This window comes from Silene latifolia, chromosome 11 (assembly GCF_048544455.1).
Source record: "Silene latifolia isolate original U9 population chromosome 11, ASM4854445v1, whole genome shotgun sequence".
Taxonomy (NCBI): domain Eukaryota; kingdom Viridiplantae; phylum Streptophyta; class Magnoliopsida; order Caryophyllales; family Caryophyllaceae; genus Silene; species Silene latifolia.
Window position 1 is genome coordinate 121,136,251 of NC_133536.1, and position 13,633 is coordinate 121,149,883.

Genomic DNA, 13,633 nt, shown 5'->3' on the forward strand with positions numbered 1-13,633 from the left:
GAGCTTCGGGACGAGCGACTGAATTGAGACGAGCGTCTTTTTAAGAATCCGCTCGGATTCTGGCCTAGCGTGAAATTTTTCTTCAGGTGTCCATCAAGACGGGCGTCTTTCTCTGGACGGGCGTCTTCCTTGATAATCCGCTCGGATTTCATGTCAGCGCCTAACAGTACCCTGAGGACGGCTGAGAACGAGCGTCCTGCCTTCGGGACGAGCGCCCCTTGCTGCTTGCACCCTTTTGTCATTCCTCCTTATCTTTTTCTGAAATTTTGCTCAATAAAAAAGTAAGGGAACTCTCTCTCACTACTCTCATGCAAGGAATTACAGGTAAAATTGCTAAAATGTACAATTTTATACAAGGCAAGGGTTCAAGGAATGACTTACAAATGGTGGTTTTGAGATAGGACTCCACCAAACTAGTTCAAATTGTAGAAATTCTTGTCCATAGGCTCAAGGCTCTTAGAAGGAGATCGAAAGCTTGTGAACAAGCTCCAAATAAGCATGAGTATGGTTTGCTCAACTTCAAGACGAAGCTTGGCCAAGGAATTTTGTCATTCATTCTTGTTTTCTTCCTTTTCTTGGCACTTGAGTAATTGCGATGCTTCAAACCGATTAGCCCATAATTCTTGTTACCGTAAGGTAGGAAGTATGGTTCGTGGTTGTCCGAAGACTTCCACTCACTACCTTCTTTTTCGACTTTGGTGATGATGATAGCTTTTGAATTTATAAATCCTTCAAGAGTAGAAGGAGAATTCTCATAGCATTGATGACCGGATACCTTAGGAGTTGATGTTGTGGATGCCAAATTTTCACAAGTAGCTTCATGTGCAAGTTTCTTCTTGAGCTTTTCCATCAAATATCCTTTGTATGCTGTCTTGAACTTTTAAAGAAGGTCCACCATATCGTCGTCAACAATCATAGGTTCCGAAGTGGGTGTAAAGTAGTCTTCATGGGCGATAAGGAAGGAACATTCTTCTTCATGGTAAGGTATCTCAAATTTCTCAAGGATAGGCTCCTCAAGAAGAGTAACCTCATACACTTCCATTTCCTTACCCCATGAGTTCTTTCAAAGTACGATTTTATCATCATAGCTATCTTCATAAGAATCATAAATGGGCGCTTCACTCAACTCTTTCTCCAACATCTCAAAGTTCACATCAAAAGACACACCCTCATACTCACAAAGGCTAAGAGTATTTGGCTTACTCATCCTCATGTCTTCTTCATCAAATACCACACTTTAATATTCATAAGAGCTCAAGGAGGTCGGCTCTTCCCACTTCTCATTTTCCATGTCAAAGGTTACTACTTCAAATTCACATTCATGATCAATGTCCAAGGAATGGTGGGGGTGGTTTCTTGGGTTGCCTTTATTTGGGCAATTTGAATCTCCAACTCCTCACCTTGGGTAACAATGCCTTGAAGAACATTGTCCCTCTTTTGGCTCTGTTCTAGCATTTGTTTGAAGAAGTTTCGTTGATCTCCCATCATTCGGAGAATCATATTTTGAATGGGTTCATCTTCTTGTTGTGGGTGGGTGCGAAAGTGGTTGTATTGTGGCAATTGAAAGTCATTATGAAGTGGGTATTGAGTGGGTGGTTGTTGTGGATATTGGATGTGGTGATTTTGGTGGGAAAAATTGGGGTAGTAGTTAGGATTTTCATTGTACAAATAGTAAGGTAGGTTCGTGTTGAATTGCTTCTCAAACTCCCCATACCCATAGTCATACTCAAAAGATCCACCACATACTCCATATGACAAGTCTTGAGCCATTTGATGTGGGGTGGTGTCGTCAGGTCACATCCAATCAAACACATTTATAATACTCAACATACAACTAGTTAGTGGTAAGTCGAGGTCGATCCATGGGACGGTGGTTACTCAAATTATTCAATCTAATTATGGTTGTGCTTGGGGTTGTCACAATTATAATGGGTTGATGATTCTAATCTAATGGATGCAATAAACAAGCAACAAAAGGAAAGATGTAAACAATTGATTAAAAATGCTAGGATATCATGGGTTCATAAGGGATTCATGGGAATTGATCATACAAACATGTTCTCAAATTATAAACAATCAATTATTGTTGTGATGGATTGAGTTGGGTTATATCTTATAATCCTAGGAAAGTTTGGGTCCAGGAGCCGAATCGATTAGATTGTACAACACCTACAAGTCGACTTAGTCTTCCCTACTCAACAACATGCATGGTCTAATGAGACTCGAGTTGGTTTATGTCTTACAAGTCTCATTTAAAAGATAAGTGATGGGTAAAAAAATGCAAGGATTCATAGGCTCGCATTTCATCAAACATAACATGTGCATGAGTTGAGATCAAAACAAGCAAGCAAATAAACCATGAAAGCATATTAATTTAAGCATGAATCATTCCCCATGTTGGTTTCCCTTAATTACCCATTAATCCTAGCTAAGTAACTACTCACTCATGATCAAGTTTAACATGTTAATAAGGTTGTCAATCATACTAACAAAGCCAAACATGATGAACAAGTAAGAAAGATTAATAATAATTAAAACAAGGATTAAGAGAATTATACCTATGGAGATTCCAAAATAATATTATGTTGGTAGCTTGTTGGGAGCCTATCTCTCTAATATCCTTGTAAATGATACGATTTATGTTTTGATATATAATACAATGACTCACATTTCACCAAAAAAAAATAATGCAAAGAATAATAGAAGAGCTTGATGATTGATGGAAGGTTGTCAATCTCCCAATAAACCCAATAATCTTCTAATTACCCAATAATAAACTTGAATTACTCAATAATAAACTTGAACAATGATTAAAGGAAAGATTAATGTGTAATTTGTGGAAAGATTAAATGATAATCTATTCTAATCTACTACTAATCTAATCTAAGGAAGGATTGAATTATCCTAATAAAAACTTGATGGTTTAATTATTACAAATGGGGTATATATAGTAGAGCATCATTAGGTTAAGTAAGGCTAAATTAGTAATTACACTTTTTAGATTTGAGCAGGGAAACGCCGGTATTTTTCGAAGGATGGGCATCTTTCATTGAGGCTTGAAGAAGACGAAATTGTGCTGCCTTGGAATTCGGGCGTCTTGGGCATGAAGACGGGCAGATTGTGGTTCACGTAGCAAGGAAAAGTTTCCTGTCCAGGAATACGCCCATCCCGAGCGAAATATGGGCGTCCTGGGCTTCAACCCGAGTGGGTTGAATTTGACCCGAACGGGTTGAGCTGTATCTTAAGCTCGGATTGTAAAACGGACGTCATTTCCTCATCCGGACTCCTATTAGAGTGATTCAAAAGCCTAGATCACTTGATGTTTCGACGCCGTTTCATCTACCATAATTTCAGAGCCAAAGAAGCAACCCTTGGTTTGGTTTTTGAGCAATTTCTTCTTACAATGTCTTCCTTCTCGTCATCCTTGCTTTTTAGCCTAAGATGCCTTTATATACTCTTTATTTCTACTTCCTTGGTCATCATTCTTGCCTCCTCTTCATACTTAGTCCATCAAGTATCGTCAACAAGCTTCCAAATATGCACGAAAGACGGGAATTTCCGCCTTATTATCTCCTTTTCTACAAAACATATGAAATGCGATAGAAAAGCAAATAGGAAGGTTTTGACGGATAAAATGGCAATAGAATGTTATAATAGTATGCAAAATAGGCTCAATTAGGGGACTAAATGTGCGCAAATAATGATCACATCACCATCATAGCTAAGACAAGGAAACAACTACAAGTATGGAAACTACACAAAAATGGTAAGAACAATCCTTGAGGAACAAGTTCCTCAAGGTGAAAGCACAATTAAAATAGACAAACAAGTAAAAACTTAATCACATAGCACCGTCCCCGGCAACGGCGCCATTTTGATGGGAAGATTGTCGTTGGGTCTCCCAATCAAACACATTTATAATTCTCAACAAACAACTAGTTAGTGGTTAAGTCGAGGTCGATCCATGGGACGGTGTGCTTTGGGTTCTAAGTCTATCTATCTCAATTTATGCTAGTGTCACAATTTGTTTGGGTTTGTAGTTGGTGATTCTAAACTAATGCAAGCAATAAAGTAAAACAAGCAATAAAAGGAAGGATGTAAACAAATGATTAAAAGTGCTAGGATATCATGGGTTCATAGAGGATTCATGAGAGTTGACCATACAAACATGTTCACAAAGTTGCAAGCAATTAATGTTGTAAAGGAACCGAGTTGGTTTATGTCTTACGGTTCTTAGGAAGAGTTGGATCCCGGAGCCGAATCGATTAGATTGTACAACACCTACAAGTCGACTTACTTTCCTCCTAATAACTTCTATGCATGGTCTAATAAGACTCGAGTTGGTTTATGTCTTACAAGTCAAGTTGAATATATAAGAGATGGTTGTAAATGCAAGGATTCATAGGCTTAGCATTTCATCAAACATAACATGTGCATAGGTTGACATCACAACAAGCAATCAAATTTATTATGAAAACATATTAGATTGAGCATGATTATTCCCCATGTTTGTTTCCCTTAATTACCCATTAATCCTAGCTAAAGGAAACTACTCACTCTTTATCATGGAAAACATGTCATTAATATTGTCAATCATCACAATAAGTATAAACATGATAAAAGCTTAAGGAAATAAACAATAAAGAGTAAAGAGTAAAGGAATTATACCAAACTTGAGATGATCCAAATAATAAAGCAAGAATAAAAGAAGAGAACTTGATTGATTGATGAAGGGTTGTCAATCCTCCAATAATAACCCAATAATCTTCAATTACCCAATAATAAACTTGAATAATAATCTTGAACAATAATTAAGGAAATATTAATGTGTGATTTGTGGAAAGATTAAAGAGTAATCTATTCTAATCTACTCCTAATCTATTCTAAGAGGATTTTGTAATGTTGAAGCCCCCCTTTGATTATCATCAAAATGGGGTATTTATAGTAGTGACTCATTAGGTTAACTAAGGCTAAATTAGTAATTAAACAATTCTAAGTTCTAAGTAGGGAAATGCAAGTATTTCGGGGAGATGCGCGTCCTTGCTGAAGACGCCGAGGGACGCTCGGCTTCAAGGGTGGGACGAGCGGATTGTAGGCAAGAGGGACGCTCGTCCTGAAGGTAGGGACGCTCGGATTCTTGGGCACTTGGACGAGCGGCTTCCTGCTTTGGACGCCCGGATTGTTGTTCATAATACTTCCTCTCGCATACTTCTTATTCTTGCAGCGTTGGTCTTTAGTTCTTGCCTCTTCTTCTACACTCGTCCTACCAAGATTGTCAATGTCCTTCCAAATAAGCTCAAGAGACGGGAATTTCCGCCTAATTGTCTCCTTTCCTGCAAAACATATGAAATGCACTAGGAAAGCAAAATAGAAATCATTTGACGGACAAAATGGCTACGGAATGTTATTATAGTATGCAAAATAGGCTCAATTAGGGGACTAAATATGCACAAATAATGATCACATCAACAAATGAATTTACAAACGTCGAGAAGCATGATATGGGTGCCTTCAATTTGGAGTCAATCTTGAGTCTGAAACTGGTGAAGGTTGTAAAACCATTTTTGGATGCTTGTCTCGAATATTGGGACCCTAATTTCCATGTATTTGCCTTCCCTGGAGGCGATATCTGCCCTTTTCCTGAGGAAATTACCGCAATTGGAGGACGAGACCCAGAAAATATGCCTGATATACCTTCTAGCTCTCAAGGGTACAAAAGCAAGTTTAGATATTTACTTGGACTGACTAAAGCTAGGGTTGACCGTCTTATAACCTCAAAAGGAGTCCGTATGCTCGATTTTATTGATCGATTTATAAACAGGGAAGACCCTTCTATCTCTTATATGGCGAGGCGTAGGGAATTCGGGTTTTGCCTACTGCATGGTTATGTCCTCCAAGGGCATGTTGATAAGGAAATGAGAGGAGATCCTCGTTACTTGAGCTTGATTGAGCAAATGGACCTGCGCAGGAGCCCAGCTTGTCTGTGCCTATGAGAGATCATTTTGGGGCTGGATAACAAGAAAGCCAACCGCGAGCTTCCTATTTGGGAAGTCCTATCATTTTGCAGGTAAGAACCTTCATGTGCAATTGTGGACAAGGCCCTCGGGAACTGCGTCCGCGGGATCCACACCAGGCATAATCGACTCGAGGTTCTTTCGAATCGAATTAAGACAAATTAGAGTCGCCACCAAGTTTTTTGGGAACTTGGAACCGTTCAAGTCAACTTTACACCTTTCATCGAAAAGCATAAAGCCCATCGACTACGAGTGATTAAAGATAAAGACTTGTACCCTATATCACTCGATTTGAATGACTCTCGTAATCCAATTGTATTTAGGCGGATCCACAAACCATAGATCTTGAGTAAGGGGTGAGGGTACGTGTTAGGAAGCCCATAAGGACACCCAACCCCGCCCGTCAATAACGGCCTCTACTAAGTCAAGTATGGATTTCAAACAAGGTCATAGCTACTACGATATATGATATGCAAACGTTGTTTTAACCCTATCATGTGACAACAATTTCTATGTCGAGTTAGATGCAACTAAACTAACTTTGTCAAAGTTGTAATTTAGCATGTGGGTTGATTAATCTATCAACATACAAAACAAAGCAAACAAGGCTTAAGGGGGAATGGGGGAGCCGTTGGGATCTACCTATTACAAACCAGGCATTTCATGCCGACGCAACGATAAATTAAAGATACAACTCGATCTAAATACAACGCTATACACACGACGCAATACACGGCCATTCGGCCTAGAAAACCGTGCACAAAGGGGTGGCTCACGGCCTACATGACACACGGCCTTGGGTCACTCCTCGTAATGCGTGCTTTCACTTAATCTTATCGAATTAAACATTGGGTCACGCACCAAAGCATGCATTAGCATAAATCGGGCCATGTTGCTTTAAACAACATGCGATTTACTACGCTCTCACTTGCATTGGGGCACAACCGTTTAACCAAACAAGACTAAGGTTTTTGAAAGAGGTTTTGGACTCGATAAAATAAAACTAATTAGAAAATTACAATTCGATAAACAAATTACAAATTACAAGCAACGAAACAACGAAGAACAAAAGGTATAAAAAATGAAGCAAGAAAGACAAAGAAGACGGCTAAGCTCACGGCCCAAACCACGACCACCCTCACGGCCAAGACAAGGCCATCCTAGTTCCTAGGTTAGGTTCATTAGTTAGATCGAATGATTGCGAAACGGAGCTCGAAACAAATTAGAAAACTAGTTAGAAACGACGTTGATCAATTGGAAGGATATCGCGCAAAGGTGTATTCTACACGGCCTAAAAGGGGTCAAATTAGGTCAAGTTTGCTAATTAAGTTAACTCATCGAGTGTTAATAAGAAGGTGCTAATCACGCACTCTTATACTAGCGAGAAATTATGTGAAAGAGAGAGATGCATTCAATTATTTACAGAATTGTTAATTGATTTTAAAGCTTATGTCGAAGCCACCTATCATGTCTAATTAGGTTATTAAATTGATCTAATGTCATCTAAACGAATTACATGTTAACAATCAGAGGTTAAACTAAAATACAACGGATCATAGGGTATGTCGAATTGGCCGAAATAACAAAGGGGTCAAAAGCGAAGAGCGAAGTTAGAAATTCGTTTTATTTATGCCCTACCTTGAACACGAGGATATGTAAATGAGACGGGGGTGTACGACCGACTGATGTAGCGGTTTCTTTTCCCATCTCAAGTCAACGCGGGTGTTCATGGTGGTACTTTAACTCATACTCGGACTAAACTAGTTTCATAGTTAATTTAAACGATAACTAAAAGCGATAAACGAACAAAAATAAACTATAAGAAAAACAAACCTAAAAAACGAAATAAAAAAGGAGAAAGAGGAGGATTTGATGCACCCTCAACCTACATGTATCGTTGACACCGTCTTGGGTCGTAATCGATGGTAGATTTTATCTCGAGAGGCCGTCGTCGACGAAGAAACAAAGCAAACACGCGTTTTTGGCAAATCTGGACAGCAACTTTCAAACGATGATTTCTCCCTCGTTTCACGATGAAAATTCGATTTAAAAGATGTTTTGAAAACTAGAAAGAGAGGAGAACATAGATCTTAAAGCAACCCCTGCTTGTTTTGAGTTATTGGGCACGGAAAACAAGCACAAACAGAACTGGACAGACAGGAACAAACCGCGAAAACAGAGTGTATAATACTCTGTTTTTCGAGGGATTTCGTGTACTCTCAAGGGCAATTTGGCTCGTAAATCTTTGTCTAATGTGTAGATGGATGTTATGTGGTTAATTAGGAACAAGAAACTCGAGTTTTGATGGAGGTTTGAAGGAGGAACGAATTGTTTTTCGAAGAGGACACACAAACTGTTTCAGTTTGGATGTCCGTTTTGTGGAGGGTTTTTGAGAGGCAATTAGGGTTTGTTTCTGAGGTTTAAAGCTTGTGAGTGAAGGTTGTATGTATGGAGAACTTAGAGGAATGAATTTATGGTGAAGGGTGGGTATTTATAAGGAGTTAAAGTAGGGTAAAAGAGAGGAGAGGCAGACGGGCAGACGGGCTGAGTGAGCATAGTTCTTTGTCCGGCTGACTTTTGGGGGTTTTCTAGGGTTCGTATGGGGGGTTTTCTTGGTGATTAAGGTAAGGTAATATGGGTAGGATATTAGGGTATGGGTTAGGGTTAGGGTTAATGGGCACGGGTTTTGGTGATATTTGGAGCGGGTTTTGGACTCGGGTTTGAGCTGCAAAACAGGGGGCTGTTTTGTGTTTGCGCGGGCTGTTGGGGGGTGTTTAGGATGGGATTTGGGCCGTGGTTATGGGGGTTCGAACTGGGGTGGATGGGTAGAGGCCTAGGTTGGTTAGTGTACTCGATATTCGTGCCAACTTGTAAAGAAAACGGGCCCAAAAACCGAGCTAAAATCGAGCTCAAAAACATGCTTCTAAAACGAGTTTTCTTCGCTTTTAAAAACGATTTTTCAAATCAATTAACACATTAAAATAAATGATTTTTCAAATCAAATATATTCATAAAATGATTTTTCAAATCAATTATTTATTTTATTTTCAATAAAATAAACTTGGGAAAATAAATTCAAAATAAAATAAAATAAATTGAATTCACCTAAAAAACCATAATTTAAATATCATTTAAAATAATAAAATGAACTCACTAAAAAAACATTAATTTAAATATCATTTAAAATAATAAAATGAACTCACTAAAAACATTAATTTAAATATCATTTAAATTAATAAAATACTTCATCGACGACGCCCATTCTACATCGTAAAACGAACCCAAATAATGACAATGACAACTAAAGAATACATGTGTCCTATCATCATCGGGTGTTTGTCGGGTTCTCTATAAATTCCAATATCGACGGATACGGGTATCTCTGAGCCCCCACTTTGACCGAGGCTTGGACAAGGCGAAAGTCAAAGTATACCCCAGGTCCCTCTCGACCGGAGGATTCTTCGGGTCGTTTATAGTCCATTAGACTTGCGTATATAAGCTCGCTTGACCATAAGAAGAGACCATACCCGAAACTTCGTTGGGGATTGACTCTCGCTTCTGTTGTGTCAAATTATCGTCGTTGGTCGTCGACCCATAAAATTGCATATATGGTGGATTGAGCCTTATCCTTAGGCGCCTACGTATCCGTTTCTGACGGAATCAAACCCGCGTCGTAGTTCGGCAAGAATCGCCGACACATGCCCAAAGTTTATCATCTCTTGGCGTATGTCCAAAATTCATCATCTCACGACATTTGCCCAAAATTTATCATCTCATTTGGGGGTGTCAAAATGGGACGGGACTTTACGAGGAGGTTGCCGCCACTTTCATCATTTGCTTTCGGCTACGGAATTCTTCCATTTCATACTCTTGTATTGAATTCTTGGTGGATGTCATCCTTTACATCTGAATAATGGTCTCTGAAGCCAACGGCTTTAGAGCTCCCAGTTTGTGATGGCTCTAAAGTCGAAGACTTTAGAGCCCCCAGTTGAAGCATATCCTGCTATATTTGAAACATAGAAAATGTACTAGCAATAATCATCACACAAGCACATTTGGATCATCGATGCTAAAATTAGATCATTTGAAAGATTAGGTCATCGACCCGAAAATTGAATTTGAAAATTTTGAATAATTGGGTCATCGACCCGAATTTTGAATTTGACATCACTTGGAATGTTGGGTCATCGACCCGAGGTTTGAAGTTGAAGTTTTGGAATGCTGGGTCGTCGACCTGAAATTGAATTTGAAAGACTGGGTCATCAACCCAAAATTTGAACATGTTGAAAATTTTGAATAATTGGGCCATAGACCCGAAATTGGAATTTGAAACGAATCATTTAGATGTTAGGTCGTCGACCCAAAATTTGATTTTGAATTTTGAGATTTGAACCATCTGTCCGCAATTCGCGAAAGAAGTTTTTGAAATTTTGAAAGTTTTTGAAATTTTGAAATTCTGAAATTTTTGGCATTTTGAAATCGAACCTTGATGGGTGAGCACGCAATACGACTCAGACACTCTGTATGACCGGTAAACAACGTGGGCGTAGCCCGCTACCGTAAAACAAAAAAGGAAAATAAAACAGTAAGTGTGCACGGGTTTTAATTCAAATATTGACTTGCTGGGGGTAGAAATGTAAATTGGCCATTCTGACGCCAAAAAATGGCAAATGGGAATCACAAGGTCGTCGAACTTGGGACGGAGATATCGTATGGCATGGGCGTGCTCCCGAGGGCACATGGGAATCAAGATCACTTGGCATTGACAAGGTGGATTAAAATCACAGAGCAACAACGTTGGCTTTGCCCGACACTAAACACAGACTGATTTTATGAGAACACTTAGACATCACACATCACTCTTGTTGGGAACATTTTGTCACTCTTCTCCTCGCCTCCTTTCTTTTCAGCGAGTTTTCATTATTTCTTACCACCGCCTTCTTTCTTTTCAGCGGGCTTTTACTATTTTTCTTCCACGCCTTCATTCTTTTCAGCGGGTTTTTCATATTTTCTGTTCCCAACACAAACCCACATCTATGTGACTCAGCATCTTTGCCTACACCATTAGATAAAGCTCATTCCGAGACTTGACACTACTTATCTGAACCTATATCCTTATCCTAGCCTACATCGAGTGCTAAGACTGACTCAAACAAAGGTGGCTTCATTTGGACTTGGTTAAGACCCGTAAGAAACCGACAAGATGACAACTTGGTTGATGAGTGGATTGAATCCCTTATTCTGAAGGACTGCCTACGTATTCGCTTGGAGCGAAATCAAATCCGACGTAGTTCGATCAAGGTGCATAAACATGGCATTTTGATTGTGTGTATACACTCAAAGGTTTCACCTAAGGTATCATGTCATATCCCATTCTAGCCTCTAAGGTACCGTTGTATCCCGTGTCTAGGGTTGGTACAAAAGGTTGTGATTCTTTGGGATGTGGAGCTTGGTAAAAAAAGGTTCGCAAGGTAAACCATCATTCTGAAGGTTCGTTTTGTGGTGCTAAGGCTAAGGGCTATGGCTTCTGATGTGGTTGGAAATGGTGTCTCAGGTTTGATGAACCAGGGTTCAAATGGGTCGGGAAACAATGTGGGTTCAAATTTCCATGTCTGGACCCTAAAGGCTAGGTATAACAACACAAGCGGAATGATTCTCAAAATTCCCGACTATTCCCTTGTAACTGTCTCAGGAAGGACATAGGGGTAAAGAGGTTACTACTTAAGCTTTTGGGCTTCGCCCATTGAACTTCAACTATGGGTACTTGACTTGAATTCTGGCTTCCGTAACTTCGACATTCAACCAAAAAAGCATTCCGCAATAACTTCAACATCTTTTTTTCTTTTTTCTTTTTCTTTCATTTTTTTTTCATTTTTCTTTTTTTTCATTTTTTCATTTTTCCAATTTTTCTCTTTTTCTCATTTTTCATTCTTTTTCATCTTTTTTCTCTCTTTGAAAATGATCTTCTATTCATTCTCTTAGTCATAAATGGATACACCTTGAAAACTGGGCTTCGCCAACTAATTTGGGTAGGAACTAACAATTCCTTGTTAGAACGGGTTGATATCTTCTCTCTTCGAGAGGGGACGATTTTGTTGGGGAAAAGGCTTACCTTCCATCATCGATAGGGGAAACAAGGAGCTAGTTTGGGTTCGTCATAGAATCATCTAAAAGCTTGTCAAAAGCACTGGTTCTGATGGAGGTTTTATACCGCCAGACATGGAATAGGTAAAGGAATCAAACACGGAATCCTATTGTACCTTATATTTTGAAACGGGACATATTTCTATCCCAGGGATGCCTTTGAGTGTGTTGTGCATTTTATCATGCTTTCAGAATGATTGAGGATTGGAAACAAGACAAATTTGGAAACGAAACTGCAACTTTTTTATTGGAATGAGAAATGCTTAACAGACTCGAAAGAACGATTCCTAGGACACACCCTAGGTCATCGCGGAACAAACGACTCAACTTTAAGGAAAGAAAGTCCTAGACTCATCTCGACTAAGATAAGAAAACAGATCCCGACTCATAATTTTTCAAATCTGGTCTTGAGCTTTCCCTTGTTCAGTTGTCAACTTAGATGCTCGGCTCTTGTCCTTGATCCCTTTGATGGTATGCCTCCATCCCGAGGTAGTCCTCTGAGGATCTACGCCAGTGATGAAGGTTGGTGAGTCGAATTGTCTTTTATTAACTTCGTTAATGAGAGGAGTACATTCTGGAGCAAGACTCCCGACTTGAATTTCATTCTTCGGGTTTGGCAATAATTCAAAGCAATCCACAAATATTTCCCCGATAAACACCCCTTTCAAGTGACATGGGCGGATAAGATGGGAATAATCGACATTGTCTTCGACAGAAACAAAGTTGGCATGATCGCCAAATGGATTGGTGATGTTATTGGGTTTAACAGTTGGGATCGGGAGTGTTCCATTCTCAATCATGTCTTGGATTTCGTGCTTGATCGATAGCACCTTTCAAGATATCATGGCCTTTCCCTTGATGAAAGGCACAGTAGGCATTTGGTTTATACCATTTACCTTGTTGATCAGCGGGAGGGTCCGAAGTTGGACCAATAGGCTTTAGCTTTCCTTGGGCTATGAGCCTTTGGAGAGCGTAGGTATAAGTGCATCCGATATCGGTGAATGCCCTAGGTGTTTGGCGCTGCGACTTCTTCGATTGCCCTTCTAAGAGATTGATGGCTTCATCAATATGGGTCGTTGCTGGGGCCTTGGCCTTAGACGATGAGGCCCCTTGGTACCCTTTCGGCTTTTCAGCCTCTGCCCTTATGACATCATCTTCTACCTTTATCCCGATTCTTATCAATTCTTTGAAAGAGCCAAAATTCTGGTATTTCAGAGCATTGCGGTAAATAGGTCGTAGATTCTTTACGAACTTATCTACCATTTCAACTTCGTCAGGCTTCTTGGCTAATTTCACGCTTTCAGCGCGCCATCTTGCGAGGAATTCAGTAAAGCCCTCTTTTTCCTTTTGTGTCATAACCTCCAAAGTTCTTATGTTGGTTTGGATCTCGACGTTGTCAGCATAGTGCTTACAGAACTCCACCGTAATATCTTCGAAAGTGGGGAAGTTCTTAAGGTCCAGATTATAGAACCACG